Raw genomic sequence first — 10,258 nt, 5'->3', positions numbered from 1 at the left:
CTTAACTTTTTAATGAGGGATTTTTATTTAAGTCTCATAATCTAACTTAGTCTTGATTTGCTTTAGCATACATCAGACATACATTCACACATACATTGGCGTTATGGACATATCATCTAAATTATTCCGTCGAGCCAGAGGCGGAATAAAAGGGCAAACCTAAGGAAATACTAACTATTACATATTTCTCTTTAGGTCCTCCGTCTTCTCCATGGCGCCTTGAAAATTACACATTAATTTTCTATACTACTAAAGAAAACTTCAATTGAAAATTGAAGGGAACAGATGAGAAGAGAAATTACAATAGATAGTAGAAAGGCAGGACGCGCAGGCCCTATTTCAAAAATACCAAAAGAATAAAAGAGGGTCCAAATATGTCCATAACTCCAAACATGCAAAGACTCAATTAAATAAATTTAATTGGTTGATTACATAACTTATTTATGTAATATTTATGTTAATCAAATTAACTCATCAAATTAATTTCCATCTAATTTTACTTCTAACCGTTTTGCATCTTTATATTAATTCTTAGATTAATATAACCATACAAAACTTCAATTATGCATGTCCCAATTATTTTGATTTCAATTCATTTAACGCTTTGATTTACAACTTGGTAAAAACAAACTTTTAAACGAATTTTCATTCGACAATCAAAACAGAAAACTATTAATTTCCGAAACATGTATATATATATATTTTATATTCAAAACTAATTTTAAATTTCATATATATATATCAGATTTTCAATACGGTTGAAAAGCGATTTTCAGAAATAGGAAAAACTACAATAGCTTTCCATTTTATCTTTAGAATCAATAAAACTAATTTTATTAATCTAACCATAAAACTAATAGATTTTGTTATAATGATTATCAACCGAAATAATTAGGAACATACGCATAATCTATTTCACTTATTTATCTTTAGAATTAATTAACCAAACAATTTGTTAATTAATCCTAACCATAAATATTCATTCAATCCTATTGAAAGCTTCTAAATTTCATATATGAAATAACGGATTTAACGATGGCTCTGATACCACTGTTGAAAATAGGGCTAAGGTAAAGCAGCGGAATTATAAAATTTTAGCCTACTTCCATTTAACCATAGAATCCGTTAACCGTTATTTCATATAAAGAGGGATAAGAAGGAATACCTTTTGATGAACAATCTACCATTGTTAAAGAAGCGCCCACAACTTCAAAAGACGGAAACTGTTTACCAATCTGTCCCTATCGGAAATAGAACTTCCAGACCTCCGATCGACAATCCCTTCGGTGGAAACGTGGAAGAATATGTCTAGAAGCTACTGTCCAAACATCGCAACGATCCGACGGTTCAATCTCCGGGAATCCGCGAAATAGTGAACTGACCTCATGTAGGTGAGGAAAAACGAATTTCTTCCTTTTGTTTGTTTTTCCTCTTTCATGAACACAAATAAAACACAGAAAGATTAAGTTAGAATCAACCCTTATGAGATGCAACCAAAATAGATTGCCTCTAATTAATCAACACAAGATCAAAGAGAAAAGAGATGAATAATTAATCGATTGACGGAAGCCGTATGAATTCTTGTCCACGAACTTAGGAATGGAATTCTTTCTTTCTCTCTCTAGAAGCAATTTCGAAAATCACTTGTAGGGGGAGGAATTAGTGTTTCGAAATTCATTAGGGTAGGGGTATATATATTAGGTTGTATCTAAACCTAGTTAGATAGGAATAGGTCACTTAATAGGAATCCAATTCAGAATTGGATTTCTAATTATTATCTTACTATATGTCTAATATAATTAGGATAATAATAAGTAACCTAGTTAGATAATAATATGAGCATATTAATCTAATTAAAACTCCTACTTTAATTATCTCTTAATTAATTTAATTCATAATCCTAATCAAATTAGGATTAGTGGAATAAATTAATTCCTTCCCTAATCATATATATAAATTTCGACCCCCCTATCCATGTGGGCCTTACTGGGCTCAATTGGGCTTCCATCTATTAATCAGATCCATCTCTCTTTTGTTTCCAAGTCTTATGTGTGTTCCATTAGGTCCTTACTACTTCTGGCCGTATGCAACTATTAAATTAATTTCTTCAAGAATTATATTTAATCCTTGCATAACGGAATGATGAACAGAGCATGTTATCGGCATGTCCGTAATCATTCCCCCAGAGTCCGTTAAGAAGACAGGTTGATTCTGCCGTTAACCCTTCCGTATTAGTTACGGTATAATACGATCCTTTATCAACTACATCCTTGAACTGAATCTTATGACTATGGGTAATGTCAAGTCACATATGGCGAGACGTTCATTTTACTTGTTATTGGCCGAGTCAACTCAAAAGATAGGTTAAGTGAAATCCGAATTTCTACTCTTAAGCTATCACCTTGCAAGGGTTTAGAGTCGAGTCTTCCACAAGCGATCCTTGGATGTATCTCCCATTCATCGGGAGTGATAAATGCTCAATCCAATGTATAACTACCCTGACATTACCTCCTGTGACACCCAACCTTTGCAGTTCACACCCCAGAGTCATCTCTGTTAAGGATCGTGGGACCACGCGATCAAAGTCTCACATTCAGTAATTCAGGATGACCAATTAACATTCCTTTGAGTCTGAGGATTAGTTATACCTATTAATACCAATGAGATGAACAGGTGACAAGGATGAATCTATCCATCCTGTTATCTCAAGTCGGATCCCCAATCCTAATGAACAACGTTTCACCGGATCTATGTAACTGTCCAGATATCTATATATGTGCAGCTTGTGAGATTAGCTTTCTGTCGGACAGAAGACATTGTTACATACAAGTCTCAACTGTGATATATCAATCCTAAATATATCACTTGACTTGGGGTGGTTTTAAGTTTATTAGTTTATTATAAAGTTTTGTCTCACTTCATGCTTGTATGAACACTTTATAATCACTTTAAACAAACTTACGGATTTCCTTTTATTAGACTTTATTTAGTGCTTAAAAGGGATTGCCTTTATATAGTTATAAAACATATATCTCATTAAAACAAATGATATAAAGAACAATTCATTTACAATAAGTTTGTATCCTGCAACAATTGACTATAGGACACAAAACCCCAACATCCGGACCTATTTGACTAATCCACCGGTTTTGAGGCCGCCTAAACTCGGAAAACCACTTCTCCTCTATGTAGCGATCGAGGAGCGATCCATTGGAGCAATGTTGGCCCAGGAAGGGGACACCGGTGTGGAGCACGCAATATATTATCTGAGTAAATAGTTCATGGGATACGAGCTTAAGTATAATATGATAGAAAAGATGTGCGTGGAAGTCGTATGGCTAACAAAGAAGTGGCGGCGCTATTTTCAATCTTACAAAGTAATCATTATTTCCAGGATGGATCCCGTGAAGTATCTGTATCGGACTCCGTCTCTAACAGGGAAGCTAGCCCGATGGTTGTTGCTATTGTCCGAATTCGACATCGAATATGTAACGAAAAATGTTATTAAGGGGAGAGCCGTAGGGGAATTTCTGGCCAATCAGCCTTTAAATGCGGAAGAGGATGAGATAAACTATGATTTCCCCGATGAGCACTTGAACGCAATAGAAGTTATACCGTGGAAAATGTTCTTTGACGGAGCGGTTAACTCGAATGGAGCCGGGGTAGGAGTGCTACTTGTCTTACCAGAAGGGGAAATGATTCCAATGGCGAAGAAGTTGTCGTTCCCTCTCACCAATAATACGGCCGAGTACGAAGCGTGCATCTACGGGTTAGAGTCACTAGCAGCGCTAGGAGCGTCGTATATTGAAATCTGGGGCGACTCAAAGTTGATTATCGAGCAAGCCCATGGAAATTGGGAAGTAAGGGAAGAAAGGTTACGCCCGTACCTAGACCATCTAGGAGGGTTGGCATAGAGGTTCAGTGAGTGCCGCTTTTATCATATTCCCCGAGCGCAGAACCAAGCGGCGGATGCATTGGCCACGCTGGTGTCAGTATGGGATAATCCACGGAATCTTGCTTCAAAGCCTCTAGTACCAAGGAGGTCTCACAAACCGTTGTTAGGAGTGGATGGAAAGCCTTTTTATTTCGATATCGTGAACTTCATGAAAAGTGGAACTTATCCGACAGAATCAGAACTTAGGGATCAGGCCGTGATCAGAAGGTTAGCCTAGCAGTTCGTCATCCACAATGACTTGCTCTACAAAAGGCACGCCGATGGATTACAATTGAGATGTTTAGATGAGGGAGAAGCCCGTGAAGCGATGAAGTCGGTGCACTCGGGAATTTATGGAGCCCATATGGAAGGAGCAGTGTTAGCAAAGAAAATCATAAGGCAAGGCTTTTATTGGCTCACCATGGAAAGAGATTGCAATGAATATGCGAAGAAATACCATGGTTGTCAAATCCACGGGGATTATAATCACCTGCCAGCTATGTAACTACATGTGTTGGCACCCGTTTGTCCATTTGCAGCTTGGGGCATTGATATCATCGGTGAGGTGAGGCCTAATGCGTTAAACGGACACAAGTTCATCACAGTTGCCATTGATTACTTCACCAAGTGGGTAGAGGCAGAATCGTTTAGTAAGTTGGGATCAAAGCAGATGAGGAAGTTTATTGAAAAGCATCTAATCACCAGGTTCGGGGTGCCTCATCACATGATCACGGACAATAGGGTCCAGTTTCAAGGAGAAGTAAAAATTCTTTTCCAGGAGTACGGTATCGAGCATCATAGATCTTCTCCATACCGCCCACAAGCTAATAGGGCAGTGGAGGCAGCAAATAAGGACCTTAAGAGGATCCTCGTAAAGACCGTGGAGTCACATCGGAATTAGCACGAGCAGCTTCCACTTGCTTTGTGGGCCTATCACACGACCATTAGAACATCTACTGGGGCAACTCCGTTCTCCTTAGTGTATGGGGAAGAAGCAGTTCTGCCGATCAAGATTGAGAAGCGATCGTTGAGAATCGCGGTAGAAGCAGGGATTCCTGAGGTGGAATGGGTGAAGAAACGATATGAGCAGTTGGCATTGGTCGACGAGAAAAGAAAGGAGGCCCTCTACCACGTACAACTATATCAGAGGAGGATGGCCCGGGCCTTCAACAAAAAGGTTAAGGTGAGTCCTATCAAAGAGGGAGACATGGTGTTGAAACAGATCCGGATGACGCACACCGACCCTAGGGGCAAGTTTAGGCCAAACTAGGAAGGACCGTTTCTCGTGAAGAAGATGCTAAGCAACGGGGCGGTGAAACTAACCACAATGGATGGTATGGAGTTCTCCGAACCTACCAACCTAGATAGGCTTAAGAAATACTTTTCGTAAAAAAAAAGAAATAAAAATTTCCGATAGGTTGAAAACCCGCAAAGGGCGACCTATGCAACAATAAGGGACATCCCAATGAGCGAAAACCCAAGAGGGCGCTCATTTGAAAATTCCGGGATAATAAAAGGAGAGTTGAAAAATCGATGGGATCTGAAAACCGAAAAAGGCAGGTCCTGGTAATAGTAGTTATGTCTTGAGCAATTACAAAAAATAATGTATAATTGGCTAAGTATTTATGTTGTTTGTAAATAAATAAAGGCATGAATATATTTGAAGAGAATGATTGGAACTATTATGATCGACAGAATGCATGGTATTTTAAGTCATGAGTTATACATTTCTTTTCCCCACCACCAAATAAAAAGCTTACACAAATATCTTTTTCACATATACCCGCTATACGTCACGGTAGTACCTATAAAGTTGTAAACCGAAACAATGACGGGGCTATCAATGAGAAGGAATCCCAAAGTTCCAAAAGCCCTCAAACGAATCAAAGCCTCCGAAGTAAGGTGCCTGCTCCTCGGCTAAGGCCTCCTCGGCAACCCAACGGCCCTCTACCATAATCCGTAAACTCTCCTCAGCAGCTCGTCGGGCCTTTATATCCACACGGCTCCTCTCCTCGGCTGCTCGGCCTTGCTCCTCCCAGCTGGAGCACTCACCCTCTATATCCCGATAACAACTTCCGATCTGAGCATCATCATCCCACAGTGAATCCTCTTGCCCAATCGCCACGTTCTCTTGTACTCTCCGGTCAATAGAATAGAGGTCTCCCTAAAAAGAAAAATAGGAGGGAAGCAATGTAAGAAAAAAAGAGAAAAATATATATACATTCATGCATAATCATGTGCATACATATCACTACACTATAACATAATAAAAATACTCACCAGGTGATGGGCGTGACTCAAGTCAAGCCGCACGCAGAGATACTCGGTTAGCTCCACGAAATTTGTGCAAGTTTAGGCAGGCTTCGATGGCATCATCAATGGGCACATGCCCCATTACGGACTGCGGTCTACGACATTATCAATGGGCATAGGCCCCACTACGGACTGCGGTCTACGGCAACGGGCACAGGCCCCGCTACGGACTACGATCTACGGCAATGGGCACAGGCCCCGCTACGGACTACGGTCTACGGCATCATCAATGGGCACAAGCCCCGCTACAGACTGCTATCTATGGCATCATCAATGGGCACAGGCCTCGCTACGGACTGCGGTCTTCGGCTTTATCAATTGGCACATGCCCCGCTACGGACTGCCGTCTACGGCATCATCAATGGGCACAGGCCCTGCTACGGACTGCGGTCTATGGCATTATCAATGGGCACAGGCCCCGCTACGGACTGCGGTCTATGGTATCATCAATGGGCACAGGCCCCACTACGGACTCCGGTCTAAGGCATCATCGACTTCGGTCAAACTCAGATGATCCTGGTAAATAGAATCGACTGCGGTCGAAACCTCTAGGACGAGATCTCAAATCCAAACTCTCGAACGAGTGATAAAGCCCAAATATCAAAGCGATTACGGTCGAAAACTCTTGGACGAGTGATAAAGCCCAAATATCAAATTAACTGCGGTCAAAAACTCTCGGACGAGTGATAAAGCCCAAATATCAAAGTGACTGTGGTAAAAAACTCTCGGATGAGTGATAAAGCCCAACTATCGTCAATAAAGAACGCCTGCGATCGATGTAGAGATTAGGGTCGAACGGTTGATTTGGAGATATGCAAAATGAAAGGACGCCTGTGATAGATGTATAAATTAGGGTCGGATGTTCGATTTGGAGATCTGCAATACAAGAAAACGCATGCGATCGGTGTAGAGATTAGGGCCGAGCGATGGATTTGGAGATACGCAAATGAAAGGACGCCGGCGATCGATGTATAGATTAGGGTCGGACATTCGATTTGGGGATCTGCAATACAAGAAAATACCTGCGGTCGACGTGGATGTCAGGTATTTCTCCTCCCACTCTATATGTGTCTTTTACTTTAATATGTTTCACATTACATGTGTTGTATTTACGAAAATGGTTTTCGAAAAAGCACACACGTCACTGTCAAAATAGGAAAGTAGGGGCAACTGTAGACACCGAGTCGGAGGACCTGTGACGAAAACTGTTAAGCCCAAAATATACCTAAAATATCATTAATATTTATATCATTTTTATTACAAATTCGTGTTATTTATATCTGTTTAGATTACTTTTACTCTCTAATATCTTTCTTTCTTGCAAGGTACCTGAATATTTGGTAAAATCCAAATAGGAACGAAAAAGGATCTAAAACAGAGGAAAAACCCTACAAAAGGAGTCAAAGACGACGTAAATCGAAAGCGCCAAATCGAAGACACGAACGAAAGCGAAGAAGTAAGAAAATTAGCCGGGCCGCGACAGTGGATCCTCAACCCGCGGCCGCGACACGCGTTGTATAACCATTTCTCCCCTTCGTCCGTCGCTCAGCTCAGTGCTACGTCATTCACGGCCGCGGATTACCATCCTCGGTAAGTGCAGAAATTCACAAAGAGCATTTAACACATGCTGAAAATCCAAGAAACGCGTTCGTTCAAGTGGATAAAGACGTCCTTTCACAACGGATACGACTCTTAACCAACGGACGCATCACTTCAAACTCAACCCTTCATCACCTATAAATAAAGAGTTGATGTTGAGGAGAAAGTGTTGATATGAAATGTTATAATATAGATATAGAAATCAGAGCATAGAACTTATGTCGAAGTTCTAAGTAAACACATTTCGAGAGTTAGAAATTAGATTCTGTACAAAACAAGATGAGGTACACATATTGTTTATAGTTTAATTACGACTCAGTAGCGTTTAGACATTGTTCCAGTTTTAGTTTGCATCATGGTAGTGGCCGACCGAATCCCTATTACGAAGTTACAGCGAGAAGATTGAGTAAAGTGTTCGCCCCCGAGCCTGACAACCTCCTAGGAAACCCAAGGAAGCGGAACCGATCCAATAAAGTCCGTTCTATTCGACAAATCGTTATGCAGCACTTATGGTAACCAATCCAATATAAGTGAGGCTGGTGTTTTCATTAATATGCACTTGAATTCAAAATCATTACAAGGAAACTTTGTTGAACACTTAGGCAAATTATCATCTCGAAAGAGTTTTAATTTGAGTAAGGGCAACTATCCCGAAAGGGTTTTGTCGCGTTTAAAGCCAATTAATTAGAGGTTCCGTCATTTATTTCATCATCATAATCGATACAAAGTTTAAGTTGTTTTCTTTGCTTAATGCAAATGAACAAATTCATTCATTTTTCTAATAGTTCTAAATGTTCATGTTTTGTAAAATTCATCCTTAAAATCAGATGATCTTTCTAACAATCGATTTATTCTAAATATATAATCTTATTCCAGCATTTTCAAATACTCAAAGTTCACAAATTCAATCAAATAAATTTTCTAAATTCAATTAATCCAATTTTCACTTTTCATTTACATTTAATAAATCTAACAAGTTCGAAACTAATAATTCAAAAATAAGTTTTTCGTTAAAAAACGTATCTCTGTGGGATCGATATTTTTATTACTACAAGCGAAACTGTGCACTTGCGGAAATCGCTCAACAAGTTTTTGGCGCCGTTGCCGGGGATACGCCAAAATATTTGACAAAATTTTTAGTTTTCGCATTTTATTTTCGAATATAGGTTTATACATTATTTTTATACAATTTTTATATTTTATTTATTTTCAGTTATATAACACATTTGTTTTCAATTTTATTTTGAAGGTAGTTTGGCTCGTGTAACAATTTCAAGTTCATGCGCAGTTCGCGAAATTCGGGCACGCCACCAGATCCTTTTGATCCAGAAATTGAAAGAACACTTAAGAAGAACAACAAAAACAACAAAAACAAAGACAAAACACCCTTAAAAACTAAAGTAGACCAGCCAGAAATTATGGCCGATCCACCAACACTTATGGATTATGCTAGGCCAGGAATGGCCGGTGTAACTAATAGTGTAGTTAGACCCCGTATAAACGCAAATCAATTTGAAATTAAGCCTGCTTTGCTTAATATGTTGCAAAATAATGTAACGTTTTACGGATTGCCTAACGAAAACCCTAATGCCCATTTGACAAATTTCTTAGAAATTTGTGACACTTTTAAAATTACTGATGTAACAGCCGAAGCAATCAAACTTCGCCTCTTTCCTTTCACTTTGAAGGATAAGGGAAAAATTTGGTTAACTTCTATGCCTGCTGCAACATTTGAAACTTGGGACCAATTAGCCCAAGCATTTTTACAAAAATATTTTCCTTTAGCAAAAACCGCAAGAGTCGTCAAAGAGTTGACATCTTTTACACAAAATGATAATGAAACTCTTTATGAAGCTTGGGAACGTTTTAAAGAACTTCAACGTTTATGCCCACACCACCAATTGCCAGATGCACTTTTAATGCAAACATTCTATAATGGATTAAATCCTACGACTAGAGGTTCATTAGATGCTATGTCTGGAGGGTTATTTATGAAAAAGACATCCGCCCAAGCAAGAGAACTTTTGGAGGAAATGGCAATCAACAGCAGTATGTGGCCCACAGAGCGTGGACATATACCAACGGCGAAACCATCATCCTCAGGCACATCATCAGTTAAAGGTATTATGAATCTTGATCCTGTAGCAATGTTACAAGCCCAATTTTCTGCCTTATCGCACAAAATTGATAAGTTTATGGCACCATGCGATCCTAATGATCTGATCCAGAGAGACATTGATTACGAAGGTATGAATGAGATAGAACAGGTAAATTTTATCCAAGGACAAAACCAAACTACTAATCCTTATTCTAATACTTATAATCCTGGATGGAGAAATCATCCTAACTTTAACTGGAAAGATGGTAATAATAATAATAACGCAAATGCTAATCAATATCGTGTAAATAATT

At 39.2% G+C, this 10,258-nt stretch overlaps 1 non-coding gene across 1 annotated transcript; it reads right to left on the bottom strand.

Moving 5' to 3' along the window:
* Positions 1-9,642: 9,642 nt before the first annotated feature.
* Positions 9,643-9,749, bottom strand: LOC136201818 (small nucleolar RNA R71). The gene has a single exon (XR_010674156.1). It is a non-coding gene; the product is annotated as a small nucleolar RNA R71 (small nucleolar RNA).
* Between the last annotated feature and the right edge of the window lie 509 nt (positions 9,750-10,258).

This window comes from Euphorbia lathyris, chromosome 7, assembly GCF_963576675.1.
Source record: "Euphorbia lathyris chromosome 7, ddEupLath1.1, whole genome shotgun sequence".
In the NCBI taxonomy this organism is placed as follows: Eukaryota; Viridiplantae; Streptophyta; class Magnoliopsida; order Malpighiales; family Euphorbiaceae; genus Euphorbia; species Euphorbia lathyris.
The sequence above is the reverse complement of the archived record's forward strand: the minus strand, read 5'-3'. Positions and strand labels throughout refer to the sequence as shown.